This window comes from Gossypium hirsutum, chromosome A07 (assembly GCF_007990345.1).
Source record: "Gossypium hirsutum isolate 1008001.06 chromosome A07, Gossypium_hirsutum_v2.1, whole genome shotgun sequence".
Classification (NCBI taxonomy): domain Eukaryota; kingdom Viridiplantae; phylum Streptophyta; class Magnoliopsida; order Malvales; family Malvaceae; genus Gossypium; species Gossypium hirsutum.
In genome coordinates this window covers 33,635,830-33,651,004 of record NC_053430.1, presented here as the reverse complement: position 1 = coordinate 33,651,004, position 15,175 = coordinate 33,635,830, and the positions used below count along the sequence as shown (strand labels likewise).

Here is a 15,175-nt window from a genome sequence, read left to right as displayed (position 1 = left end):
TATGTGTATACGTGTAAGACCATAGCTGGGCTATGGGATTGTATAAATTGAAAGACCATAGTGGGGCTATGGGATCGTATAAATTGAAAGACCATAGCGGGGCTATGGCATTGTGATATGTGCAAGATCATGGCAAAGCCATGGTAATATATGTGTATGACCATAGTTGGATTGTGGCATTAAGCAAACGATGTACTCAAATCCATAAGATGTTCTCTAATTTGATAAGTATTGGTAAGTATTATTTGAATTAAAGTGTTGAAATCTAACTAATTATTGACATTGAGATCAACCAAGTGAATTCATCATTTGAAATTGTGGATGATAAGAAAAGTTAGTGAAACATTTGTTTAATGATTTATTGTTAAATGTACAGTAAGATTTATGTTTTAAACCTATGAACTTACTAAGCTTTCTTAAGCTTACTTTTGTGTGTTTAATGTTATGTGTAAATTGACAAGAGTTCAGAGGATCGGATCAACACATCAAGCCACACTATCCAGATAACTCCGATAGATTTTGTTAAATATCATATAGTTTATATGGCATGTATAGGATCGAATTGAAAGAAAATATACTTGTAATGGGGCTATGATTAGTATATACAAATACTTACATGTGTATGTTTAAAAGCAAGTATTCAGTAGCATCTTATAAAAATTTAATGAATAGAGCCAATTTGGTAAATTGGTGCAAATGAGTTGTGTGATAATACATAGATCTAAAATTTGAGTTATAACTTGTATTGGTTACTTGATTGAAGTATTATGGTATATGAAAGTATTGCATGCAGGTTGAATTGTGTAAAGGGTGAGAAGAATGGCCTTAAAATGGCTTATATTCGTCTACACGGGTAGACACACGGGCATGTGTCTTGATCGTGTGTGACACACGGCCTGGCACATGGGCATGTGGTCCGACTGTGTGTCCTTTGTATCTTAAATTTTTTGAAACAGATTGCTCAGAATTAAGCACACGGGCAGAGACACGGGCGTGTGTCTCAGCCGTGTGTGCTACATGACCTAAAACATGGGCGTGTGTCTTAGCCGTGTGAAAATTGCACCTTAATGTTTTGCAAGTCAGAGAGTTACACGGGTCAGGGACACAGCTGCGTGACCTGTGTCACTTGGCTGTGTAAGCCACACGGCCCAACATGAGAAAAATTTTTAAATTTCACGAAAATTTTCCTATGTTTTCGATTTAGTCCCTACCCGATCCTAACATTCATTTTGGGCCTCGAGGGTCTATCCTAAGTATGTTATGGTTAATATCGAAAAATGTATAGTAATTGATATGAATTATCTGTAAATGTTCTGAAAACTCTGGTAATGCTCTATAACCCTGTTCCGGCGACGGATACGGGTTAGGGGTGTTACACAATCATTCTAACAACTAAAAGCATTGCAAAAGGAGGGGGACAAAGAATAGAACCAACAGGGAACAATGGAAAAATAGGTTCTTATGCACCATTTATTAAGAGATTGACACAGGCAAAAATGACAGAAAGAAGGGCTAAGGGGTTGTATTATAATTGTGACGAGTTCTATACCATGGGATACAAATGTAAAAGGTTATTTTGGATATAAGTACTAGATGTTGAAGGCAAGCAAGATGACGATGAGGTAGATGATTTTAGATAAGTTCTGAAGCTTATTATGGATTTTAGCTTGAGGACAAGCTTAACTCTAAGAATGGGAGTAATGATATGGACGTTTTTATTGCAATAAGAGTTTTAGTTTTATTTATTTTCTTTATTATATAAGGTTTTATTAAGATTTTTAGTTTTACTTATTTTTTCTATTATATTAGGTTTTTATTTCCTTCATAAACTCTAAGTTAGAAATTTTATTAGGACTATTTCCTTTGATATTAACAGTCTATAAAAGGCTGCTAATATGAAATAAAAAGGGAAGCAATTATTCTATAAACAAGAAACATTATTTTCGGAGGGGAATCTACCTCTTTGAGTAAGCATTGGTTGGAGCAAGAATTCTTTCTCGTCTAAACCTGTGACTAGATCCTACGCTAAGGTGTATAACACAATGCAATCTCAACTTAGATGCAATGCAACAATAAAATAAAAATGGACAACAAATCTGGTTGAGAAATGCAATTTTTTTTTGTAAATTCCCACTTTATGTGGGTTAGTTATACTAGTGTGTGGTTTTGTTTGTTACTTTTCACGTTATATGTGAAATTTTCTAAGTTGTAATATGGGAATGAACGGAATTTTGAATCTAAACATATATATGGCAACATTGGTTTTAGTTTCTCAATCTCAAAGATGGTTGCTTTTAATGGGAGTTGATTTTTATGAACAAAAAAGAGCTTTCTGTGGGTCCTTGCCCGTTGCTTGAAACAGACATTGTTGCCCACACAAGCTAGTTTCGTAGGAGTGTTGAACCACTAATTGGATATCTTTTGGGGGGGTTTATTATATACCACACACACAAAAAAAAAAAGACATGAAGAGTAAAACTTGTAAAAAGATCAAAATTTTCAACCTTTTTTTTATTTTCTGTTATTGTTGACATTCAACTTTTACCTAAATATGTAAACGCTGATATCTCCAGCAACAAAAAGGGTTCTTCTTTACTTTCTCCACAATATCAATGACAGAAGCAACAAAGAGGTACTACTTTCTTTTCTTTCTTCACATACTAGCTATATATGTTAAGTTTTCAATTCTCTGAACAAATTTTGTTAAACTTTCTTCTCAGATTTGTAGTTGTTACTGGTACAAACAGGGGAATTGGATTGGAAATATGTAAGCTGATGGCTTTAAAAGGAACCACGGTTGTTTTAACAGCTAGAGATGTGAAGAGGGTTCTTGAAGCTATTGATAAGTTGAAAGATCTTGGCTTGTCTGATAATGTATTTTTTCATTAACTTGATGTTGTAGACCCTACTAGTGTTGCTTCTTTAATAGATTTCATCAAAACACAATTTGGGATACTTGATATCTTGGTAGTTTTTTTTTATCAAAATTCTACATTTCTGTTTTTTAGTTTACTTCTTTCCAAGTTCATAGTTTGACTGTTGTCACTTGTGCAGGTGAACAATGCAGGGATTGGTGGTGTCAAAGGTTATTTTGAAGCTCTTAGAGATGCAGGCTTTGGTAAGGTAGTCTCATATCAATCCACTTGGTGTCTATTAACCACTGTACAAAATTATCTCTTAAATATGTAGTGATTATTTGAGAGATTCAAAGAGATTACAGATGATAGGATTTGAATCCTTGAATTCATTGAGTGTCACATTTTGTTGGATATTTGATAAAGGAAAGATTGAAATAAAAGAAAAAAAGAATAAAAAGTTTGAAGAAGAATCAGCTTATTAGCTTCTGTTTCATTAAAAATTGATTTCATATTTTATAGGAATAAGAAAGCTTAAATAAGCTAAAAGTAATAATAAAATAATTACAACTTGGCTTAATCTAGTTACTAGATTCATATAACTTTCTTTTCATTAGCTGATTCCATTCTAATCAACTACCATAATGTCTAATAAAAAAGTTATTATTATTTTAGTGCAAGTTGGCAACTTACAGAGTAAAGAGCTAGTAGGTGAGCTCGTAGTCTTGGTGAGCTCATAGTTTGTATGGATGGTCTTTTCACAACACTCCTCCTTGAATTCCATACTTCGAAGTCCAATATCATAATGTAGGTTTTCAAGCCTCATTGATCTTGTGAACTGCAGATTACCAAGGTTACTTCCTTGGCTTGTTCCACTTCTCTCACAAAGTGATACTTGATTTTGAAGTGTTTTGTTCTTCCATGGAACACCAGATTTTTTTTCAATTGTAACAACATATTTATGATGACAATTAATCTCTATTGCTTCATTTTTCTTCAAATTTAAATCATTCAGCAGTTTCCTCAACCAAATTGCTTGATTTACAATTGCTGTAGCTGTAAGATACTTAGCTTTTACAATTGACTGTGCCACTGTTTCTTCTTTCTTTGAGCTCCAATAGAACACATTTGATCCTAGATTAAAGAAATAACCTGAAGTACTCTCCATGTCTTTAGTAGATCTAGCCTAATCACTGTCTGAATACCCAAGTAGTTTGACCTTTTCAATCATCATCATAAACTTCACTCCATGGCTTAGAGTTCCTCTTATGTATCGTAGAACCTTTTGTGTAGCTTTGTAGTGGTTCACATTGTAACAATGCATGTACCTTGACAACAGACTTACAACAAACATTATGTTAGGTCTGGATGTTGTCAAGTAAAGTAAACATCCCACCAAGCTTCTGTAACTTGTTTCATTAACTTTATCAACATCTTCACTGCTGGTGAACTTCCTACTTTGAGTGATAGGAGTGATCACATGTTTACAATTCTCTATGCTATATCTTCGCAAGATTTTTATTGCAAACCCCTTCTAGTTTATGAATATTTCATTGTGGGCTTGGTTCACCTCTAGACTAAGGAAGTATGTCATTTCAACTAAGTCTGACATTTCAAACTTGTCTTGCATATGATCCTTGAATAAAATCACTAGTTTGTTGTTGTTGCCAATCACAAGTAAATCATCAACATATAATGAAATAATGAGAAGTATTTCAATACTTGTTTTCTTCACATATAAAGTGGGCTCGCTGATGCTTCTTTCAAAACCTATCTATGTCAGGCGGCTGTCGATTCTTTTATACCATGCTCTTGGTGCTTGCTTCAAACCACACAACGCTTTTTGTAGTTTGTACACCTTGGCCTTGCATCCAGATATTGCAAACCCTTGAGGTTATTTGACATAAATTTCTTCCTTCAGAAAGGTATTAAGGAAGTTTGACTTTACATCTATTTGATGTATCCTTCGACCCTTTTGAGTAACAAGAGTCAATAGCAACCTTATGGTTTCTAACCTCACAACAGGAAAAAAGGTTTCAGTGAAGTCCACTCCATATTGCTGGCTAAACCTTTTCACAACCAACCTTGCTTTATATTTGTTAACTGGTCTATCAGGATTCATATTGATTCTGAACACCCATTTAACACCAATTACTTTCTTTAGAACTGGTCTATCTACCAACTCCAGTGTCTCATTTTTGTCTATCTACCAAAAATGCATTAAGAATGAGACCAAAACATATTACTTTTAGGACCTAATACGAAGTTGTTCAATAAGCAATCTTCGTCTCAAACTTTATTTTGGTGGTAATACTGACAACGAGAGAGGAGCTTCAACTCCAAGATCTACATTAACAGTTAGCTTGAAAAGAGAAGTCGAGCTTAGTACATTTATTTCTATTATTTGTTATTTTTAAAAGAAGAAAAATAATTAAAAAAAGGTAATTCCACATAGTCTGTCTACTCGACCGTGTAGCTCACATGGCCATGTACCTTTTTTTTCCTCTTTAAAGCTATTTTTTTCTTTTGTCATTTTATTCCTTTGTTCCTCCCTAGCCCAAGCCCTGTTTTTATTTATTTGTTTATTTATTTATTTTTTGGATTTAAATTTTTTATTATTCTTTTTCTATTGCTTTTTCTACTTTGTAATCTCTTTATATTATTTATTTTTTGTCTATTTTATTATTAGTTTACTCGGAAACATGTACTTCATTTAAAATCGCCTATGATTTTGGTTTTCACTATTCCGATGAATTCATCCAAACCCAGAACAATTTCAATTTTCTTCCTCCCTTATGATATTTCGCTTATTCTCTGTCTATCTGTTTGTATGTTGAGGACAATGTACATTTTAAGTGTGGGGAGGTTACTTATATGCTTATGTGATATAATTCCTGAATTATTTTTTGTGTTTTAGTAATTCTCCCACACCTACCATTAGAGTTTTTTTTATTTGGAGTTTTTATTGATTTTATTTTGGAATAATTTATGGATTTATACTTTAAGAGACGAGAGAGTCAAGTATGATAAGTTGGTTTTTTTTCAAAAACTATTATTTTAGGTTGTCTCCCAGAATTGAAGCATTATTTTAAAATTTTAAATTTGCAAGTTTAACATCAAAATCATAAATTTTTTTTGTGAGCCTTTGAGACTATGGAGCATATGTTTTTCGTTCTCATTTTATTTTTGGTTGTGAGTATGCTAACTTGATTTGTTATTTTAGAACTTGCTTTGGTTATACATGTCGAGACCACATTATTGATTTGATATATTGAGATGATAGAGACACTTAGGATTTAACCTGTTTAGCCTTTAAATAGCTTACCCATTGTATTACTCTCTAGTAAATCCTGTGGATCCTAACAGATTTTTTTCTAACCCGTTAATGTTAACTCATAACTCATATCTATGTTGTAAAATTATCCTTTTTATTGACTCATTTATTGTCGAGATTTGATTTGGTTAGTTGCCTAACTATTTTTCATTATTTGAATTGTTGAATTTTATTTTGTTTAAAAAAATCAATAACAAAATCAAAAGAAAAAAATATATATCAAAGAAAAAAAATTTGATTGAGCTTGAATAATTAGTTTCATATTATGTTGAAAAGCTTGTTTCCATTTGTGAGTTTCTTATTGATATAGTTTCTTTTAATTTAGCAACTAATTTTTTTTTTCTAGTTTGGTAACTTATCAACTCGATTCTCGATTATAACCAACTTTTCTAACCTTTTCCATACCCTTAACCTAAGCCTTATTACAACCCTGCAAAGACCTCTTGATTGGTGTGTCATCTCATTCTATAGTGGTGGAGATTTGATTTTCAAGCAAGCCTATGGTAATGATATTTCTTGTTTGACTATTGAGTGCATACTACTTGAACCTTAAATACTTTGAGTGCTTTGAGTGAATCTTTAATAAATATGTTATTTCTTGTTAAGTTTGAATTTCAGGTAATTATTTAGATAGAGGAGATGCCTAATATTTTTAAAGCTTAAAAATCCTCTGCTTGGATTACTTGTACTCTTTAGTGTCATTTTAGTGTAAATTTCCCATGCATGCTTATCTGTAAATTATCCTGAGACATTATCGATGACAACAATAAATTGAGAGAAGTTAACTTGAATATGGGTTGAGGATTTTGCTTAAGGATAAGCAAATGCTTAAGTGTGGGGATATTTCATAGGTGCTAAAAATAACATGTTTTAGTCTCATTATTAATGCGTTTTTGGGTGATTATTCGATGTTAATTGTGAATTTTATGCTCCTAATCTGCTAGATTCATGTCTTCATACTTAGGAGATCATTTGAGAGAAAAATGAACAAAAAATAAGCAAAAATCGAAAAATTAGAGCAAGGTACAGGGGCCACACAGGCTGGACCATTCCACATGGCTTGGACACACGGCTATGTGTGTTTAATTCTCTATCCATACGTGCAAAGATCGTAACAAGAATCTATTCCATAGCTATAGCTATTTGGAACTGGAATTGACGAACAAGGAATACCCATATTAGTGTTTAGTAGTTTCAAATAGAAATCTAAATGGGGCGTGGCCAAGTGGTAAGGCAACGGGTTTTGGTCCCGCTATGCGGAGGTTTGAATCCTTCCGTCCCAGAGCATACTCTATTTATATATCAGAATAACCATATCCGAATCTAAATTGCTCTTTTTTTGTTTTTAATAACCTTCTTTCTAAATGACTATTTTCAATAAAATCAGGACAGTGATTTCGGGACCACAAATCCAAGGTTGTAAAATTTATTTTAATATTATTTTGTGGTCTACAGCATGTTAGAATTATGGTACAAAAATTTCGTTAAGAAATTTTACTGTTTATATGTTCAGTTTGTGAAAAAAGGAATAAATTGTATAAAGTGCGAAAGTTGTGTTCTATTAGCTAAAAGTGTTAAATAGCTATAGAAATTTAAAGTGAAGGTCTTTATATGGTAATTAGACCATTAAATGAGTTAGTGGATGTGCATGGCTTGGTAATTGAGTAATTTTTAAAGTTAGGTAAGGGTAATTTGGTAAAAAGGTAATTAAAGGTAAAATAAACAAAAATAAGCTATCATCTTTCTCCCATTCTCTTTGTGCTGGCCGAATATCACCATTAGAGAGGATAAAATTTTTGTTCAAGCTTTTTCCTTTGCATTTAAGTGAAAATTCATCTCGTTTTTAATGATTTTTATGTTTTTGGAATCATTATAGCTTACCCTAGCTAACTAGTGGACTAATTTGCAAAACTATTAAAGTTTGATATTTTCCGTTGATGATATAATAAGGTTTTGATGTTTAATGGAAGAAAATGAATCTTTGTTGTTAGTTAAACAACTTTTGTTAAGAGATTTATAATGAAATTGTCAATTAGGGGTTAAATTGAGAAATGTGTAAATTGTGTGTAAAATGTGTGAATTTGTGATGTGTATGGGTTGCCATGAGCAAGTGGTAAATTCGGCTAGGCTTAGATGTGAATGACATTGCATGAATTTCATTTTACGAGCCTAGGGACTAAATTGTAAAAAGGTCCAAGTATAAGGGCAAAATAGTAATTGTCCCATAACATGAGTTTTGGATTGAATTAAGTAGAATGTGAATTAAATTAGTTAAATTTGATTATATAGATCAAGAAAAGCCACTTTTGAAATTAAATCGGGGAGAGGACAAAGTAGTTTACTAATCGATTAGTTTTCTCCACACTAATTTGAGGTAAGTTCGAATGTTAATAAGCATTAAATTACATGTGTTTTAAATGCTTTATTATTATAATTGTTATGATACGACTCCACAAAAATGTTCGACGAAGTATCGATGACGTAAATATCCTGATTGAACCTTAGGAATAGATAGGATACAAATGACATGTCATTAGGGGTTACCATGTTTTGGGTGTTGGTCTCATATGTCCTACCGGTGGTTGAGTTTTCGGCATGCGTTGCGCTTACTTTACAGCTTGTGTGAGTAGCGCCGTGTAGCTACGTCTTGATTGACAGCTTGTGTGAGCAGACCTAGTAATGGCTCGAGAGTGAGCATCTATATGAGATATGAGATAGAGGAGGTTTTGACCACGTATTGACACTTAGTGTGCAAGATACCCGAGCATCTAATAGTATTCCAAATGGTTCAACGGGCACAGTGATGATATGAGGTTATACGAGTTCAATACGAACTAGTACAGGTATTTTTGTGAAATCTGAGAAGTGATTTATATTTGATATATAAATACATGGCTAACATGTTTGTGATTGTGTGATAGGCTTTGAGCTAAGTTAAGTTGTATCTATGCTTTAGAATTTTGTTTACCTAAATTGTGGTTGATTCGGTAAGTTGTATTTATTAGTTATACGAACTTACTAAGCTTAAATTGCTTACACCGTTTTAATTTTGGTGTTTTATAGTGATTCAAAAGCTTGTTCGGTTTGGAAGTTATTGAAGATCGCGCCACACTATCAACCTCTTATTTTGGTAATTTGGACTTTATATTTTGAGTTAAATGGCATGGATAGGTATTTTGGCTAATGTGGCCTATATGTCTTGTTGTGTTTTGGCCATTTGAATTGGCTTGTAAAGTGGTTATGTATTTTGATATGTATATATGTATAAATGGCCTTATGATATGTGGTGTATAGTTTCTAGATGAATGCCTTGCTTGTGAAATTGGGTGCTGTTACTAAATGGTTGGAATTAAGAATGTGTATGCATGCTAAGTTTTAGGCACAATGTTTCATATATGTAATTGACAATTTAGGTAGATTGTGGCAGAATTTTTGGTATGTTTTAAAGTGGTCAAATGAATGTATTTATGGATATCATGTTTTATGTGTGAAAATACATGCTATAAACTTGATATTGCTTGGTTTTGAGTGCCTATTTATATCATGGTTATATGCAAATTGATGTGTTTAGGTTGGTACCACATTGGGTGAGAAAAATGGCTTGGAAAATAACCTATTTTTGTCTGCACCGGTAGAGACACGGGCGTGCGTCTTAGTCGTGTGTGACACATGGCCAGGTGACACGGCTGTGTGTCCCTTGATACTTTATTGGAAATCAAGTTAGTAGCTTCACATGGCCTAGCACATGGGCTTGTGGCTTGGCCGTGTGGCAGAAGTTAGTATACCCTCCAGTTTTCACACGGCCTGGCACACAGGCGTGTGGTTTGACCGAGTGACCTAAGTCAGTGAGTTACTTAGGGTAGGACACGGGTTGGGACACACCATGTGTCCCCATTTTGAATGCCCACACGGCCTGAAAAACGGGCATATCACTTGGCCGTGTGAGACATATGGCCTGGCCACACGGGTGTGTGTCCCCTGCACTTTGCAAATTTTTTATGTTTTTCTAAAAATTCCTTAAGTACTCGGTTTAGTCCTGAACTACTTTTAATGTCTATTTTGGCCATTAAGGGCTCGTATTAGGGACTATAGTCTGTAACCCTATTCCAACGTTGAATACGGGCTAGGGGTGTTACAATGTGAGCCACACAGGCTGACTTATAGCCATGTGGTAGGCTGTGTCGATTTTGCAAATTACACTTTGAATAGCAAAAAACACGATTTTTAGGGTTTTCCAAGCATTTTGAGACCTATATATGACACAAAAAAGAATATAGGAGTGAGCTGTCAGAGAATATTGAAGAAAACAACTAGAAAAACATCACTGAAGCTGACTCTAAAGCAAATTTCCATCAAGAATGAAGACCTCCTTTTGATTTTTTTGAAATTTATTATGAGTTTCTTTATTTCTTGTGGTTATACTATTTTTGAGATGTTTTTATTTGCTATCATGAACAATTTTCCAAATACCTAGGGAGATGAACCCTAGGATGGATTCATTTGTTTGATTTATATTTTTATGCAATAAATACTTGGATGTTGTTCTCAATTATGTGTTCTTAATTCTTGGTTTAATATTTCTAGATTATTAATCCATGTTTGATGTGCTTGAATCAGGGGAGGAATAGACCTTGTCTAAAAGTAGATCTAACATAATTGAGTGGAGTTGCATGCAATCCTAGAAATAGGATGACATAAATGTACCAAATTAGAGTCAAATCTAATAGGGGGATCCATAGGTCGAGTTAATGCAATAATAGGGGTTTTAATTAGAAAGAAATTTCAGTTAATCAACCTAGAGCCAATTGCTCCTACTCGAACGAGATATTAGCATAATTTACGGATTTCTACGGATCAAGATACTGAGTGAATAAATTGTTTGATTCAGATTGATAATGACAAATGAAATCTAGGTAGATTCTTTCCTAGGTATTGTTTCGCTTCTTGGTTGTTAACTGTTTGTTTTTTTGATTCGTTCTTTGTCGTGTTATTTAGTTAATTTTATTTTTAATCAATCTCTCCAATTTATCAGTTAAATAATAGAAATATAGTAATTACTAGTACTTTTAGTCCTTGTGGGAACGATATCGTTGCTCACAATAGCTATGCTATTAATTGATAGGTGCACTTACCTTAGGCATTTCTTCAAAAATAAAATGAACTAAATAACATGGCTGCATCATTTCTTCAAAAGTGACTGGTTCTGCTTCACCAGATTACACTATTGATAGATTTCAATGATGGACCTAATTCCTCATACTAGTGTTCATCAATTGCATCATTTTTAGTTTGGTTCCCAGTGGTTCGTAGATCAAGTTTTAGACTCCCTTGTTCACAAATCTCCTTCTCTGTTGCAACCCAATTCTAGATTTTTCTTTCATCAAACATCGCATCTCTATTTATGATCACTTTCTTGGTGAAAGGATTATTGATTCTGCATCCTTTCTAAAACACTGGAATATCCAACAAATATCATTAGTTGTGATCTACTATCCAGCTTGCTTCTTTTCTCTTCTGGAACGTGAACAAAATAGGTGCAACCAAATACTTTTAAATATGAAATAGAAGGTTTGAAACATACTAGGCTTCGAATGGTGTGTTCCTTTCAATAGCTTTAGTAGGTAGTCTGTTTAGCAGGTAAACAATAATGTTTACTGCTTCTACCCAGAAATCATTTAGCAGTTTATTTTCAAACAACAAGAAGCGAGCCATGTTCATCACAACTCTATTTTTTCTTTCACTTACACCATTCTATTGTGGAGTGTACACATTGCTCAGTTGATGATGGACACCAGCTTCTTCGTATAATTTTTCAAACTTTTCTGAGGTGTATTCTACAACGTTGTCTGATCTTACTATTTTGAGCTTGCAGCCACTTTGGTTCTAAACCATGGCTTTAAACTTGAAGAAGATTTCAACCATCTCAGACTTGTTCTTCATGAAGTACACCCAACAGAACCTTGTACTATCATCTATGAACAACATAAAACATTTACTTCCATTTAGTGAACTTGTTTTCATGGGTCTACAAATGTCAGTATGTACTAAGTGCAATTTTTCAGTGGCTCACCATGTTGTGTTTCTAAGAAATGGAAACCACACTTGTTTTCCAAGCTGACACACCTCGCATATATCTTTATGTTCCATATTTGATAAATTTTCAACCAAGTTATTCTTGGACATTTGACTTAAGGATTTGTAGTCAATATGTCCCATTCTTTTGTGCCACAATTTTGTTTCATCCAACAAGCTGGTATATGCTGTTGAAGTTACTAAGTTCCAGTTGATAGTAAAACTTCTGTCTGCCATCTTTGTTGATATGAGCTCGTATCCACTTGGATCAAGAATTAGAAATTTATTATCCTTGAATGCCACAAAGTAATTTTTCTCTAGCAGTTGCCCTACACTTAACAGATTTTGGTCTATGCTAGGAATTAAAAGAACATTTGTGACAAGTTTAGTACCTGATGGAGTTTTGATTAAAACATCTCCCCTTTCAGTTGCTTCGATATACTGGCCATTTCTAACTTCCACCTTGGAATGGAAATTTTTGTTAACATTCTTGAAGATGCTCGCATCTGCTATCATGTGACTTATACAACCATTATCAACAATCCAATTCTTTCTTACTCTACTGGAGAGTTCGCATGGTGTGGCGAGCTGGGCTTCACAGGAAGTTATGAACATCGGTTCTTCTGCTTCTGCTATCTGTGCCTCAACATTTTTTTGTTGAGTATGCCCTTTTTTTGCATACTTTCTCTACATGGCCAAACTGTTTGCAATTTTTGCATTGAGCATTAGGCCTAAACCAATAAAACTTCTCAAGATACCCTAACTTTTTGCAATGTGAGTACGGTGGATATTTTTTTCTTTCCACTTTCTTTCTTTGGCTTTTCCTTCTTATCTGAATAGATCTTTTTTCTTTCTAACTTGAGTAGCTTGCAACAACTCTGTTTCTTGCTTGAAAAGCTCTTTCAGCGTGTCCTTCTTCTCTACTTGTCTTTCTTTGTTCTAGAGCATACAGAGCATTGATTAGCTCTGAGAGTGAGATGGTTGATAGATCCCTTGAATCTTCCAGTGAGGATATCTTTGATTTGTATATCTCAGGAAGTGTGGTAATCACCTTCTCAACTACTTGAAAATACTTAAACTAGTCACCTGACAGTCTTATTTGATTCACCACTGCCATTGTTCGATCTAAATATTGCTTCATGGTCTCAGCTTCCTTCATATTGAGGTTTTGAAAATCTCATCTGAGATTTATTATTTGCTATTCCCTTGCCTTCTGTGATCCTAGGAGCTCCTCCTTGAGCTTATCCCAATCTTGTTTGGGAGTTTCGCAGGCCATGATTCTTGTAAAGATCACATCTAAAACATCGTTTTGTAGGCAAGACATCGCATTGTGGTTTTTGGCACATTCCTCACCGTGTTGTTTCATTTGAGTAAGTGTGAGATTTTACCTCAACACTGGTGGTTCTATTTTAGCATTTAAAACTTCCCAAAGGTCAAAGGCTTGAAGATAGATTTTCATTTTTACTACCCAGATATGGTATTTTCTCCTGTAAAAATAGAGGAGTGGTATAAAGTTTGCTGAAGAAATTTTTATGAAAATAGGCCTTCAAAGATAAGTGGCTCTTAATACCAATTGTTGGATATTTGATGAAGGAAAGATTGAAATAGAAGCAAAAAAGAATAAAAAATTTAAAGAAGAATCAGCTTGTTAGTTTCTTTTTCATTAAAAACTGATTGCATATTTTACAAGAATAATAAAGCTTAAATAAGCTAAAAATAATAATAAAATAATTACAACTTGGCTTAATCTAGTGACTAGATTCATATAACTTTTGTTTTCATTGGCTGATTTCAGTTTAATCAGCTACCACAATGTTTATAAAAAAGTTATTATTGTTTCAGTGCAAGTTAGCAAGTTGGCAACTTGCAGAGTGAAAAGCTCGCAGGTGAGCTCTCAAGTTTGGTGAGCTCGTAGTTTGCAGTTCGCATAGATGATCATTTTGCAACACATTTTAACAGTAACTGCATAAGTTAACTAAGTTAAGCCTTGGGTTTATGTTTTTCAGTACTAGACTATATCAGGTTAGCTTTTTAGAATTTGGATTGACCTAATAATCCCATACTAGGTTTAGCATCAACTTTTTATCCTAAAAATATTTCTTGATTGCTTAGGAACTATAGCTACTAAGTGGTAAGTATTTAATGATAGAAAGTTTATGCAAAAGAACTATCCTAAATGCTTAAAGATGTTTAGAACACCTCTTGTAAATGAGTAAGCTTTTTCCCTTGTTGATGTAGCTTGGTGCACAACCAAACCAGGGTAGCCTACTGACTCAATCACTAGAGTTATCCGAGCAATGCCTTCAAACAAACTATTATGGTGTTAAAAGAATGTCCAAATCCTTTATTCACCTTCTCCCACTATCCGATTCACTGGGTATTGTAAATGTCTCTTCTTCCATGGAGAAGTTAAAAGTAAGAAGATGAAAATAATCAATTGTTGGTACCATGGGTTTTAGCTTAAATTTTCTTATTCTGTCTTAAAATGTATCGAACGAATGGGTGAAAGCAGTCTTGAGTGATGCTAAAAATCTTACAGAAGACAAAGTGGATGAGATATTGAGTAAGTATATGAAAGATTTCAAGGAGGGTTCATTGCAAGAAAAGGGTTGGCCTGTTTTTATGTCAGCCTACATACTGTCTAAAGCAACCATGAATGCTTACACAAGGATCCTAGCTAATAAAAATCCCAATTTCATCATCAATTGTGTTTGCCCTGGCTTTTTGAAAACAGATATAAACTTCAATAGTTGGATCTTAAGTGTTGAAGAAGGTGCAGAGAGTCTTGTGAGATTATCATTGTTGCCTAATAATGGCCCTTCTAGTCTCTTCTTTGTTAGGAAAGAAGAGAGAATTTCAATCAAATATTGCTTGATTCAAAAAAGTTAAGCTTGTGAAGAATTTAATTTGAATG

The 15,175-nt window shown here is 33.7% G+C and overlaps 1 pseudogene; it reads left to right on the top strand.

Annotated features, from left to right (window-relative positions):
• The first annotated feature begins 2,612 nt into the window (after positions 1 to 2,612).
• On the top strand, positions 2,613 to 15,150 carry LOC107955818 ((+)-neomenthol dehydrogenase-like; annotated as a pseudogene).
• The last annotated feature ends 25 nt before the right edge of the window (positions 15,151 to 15,175 follow it).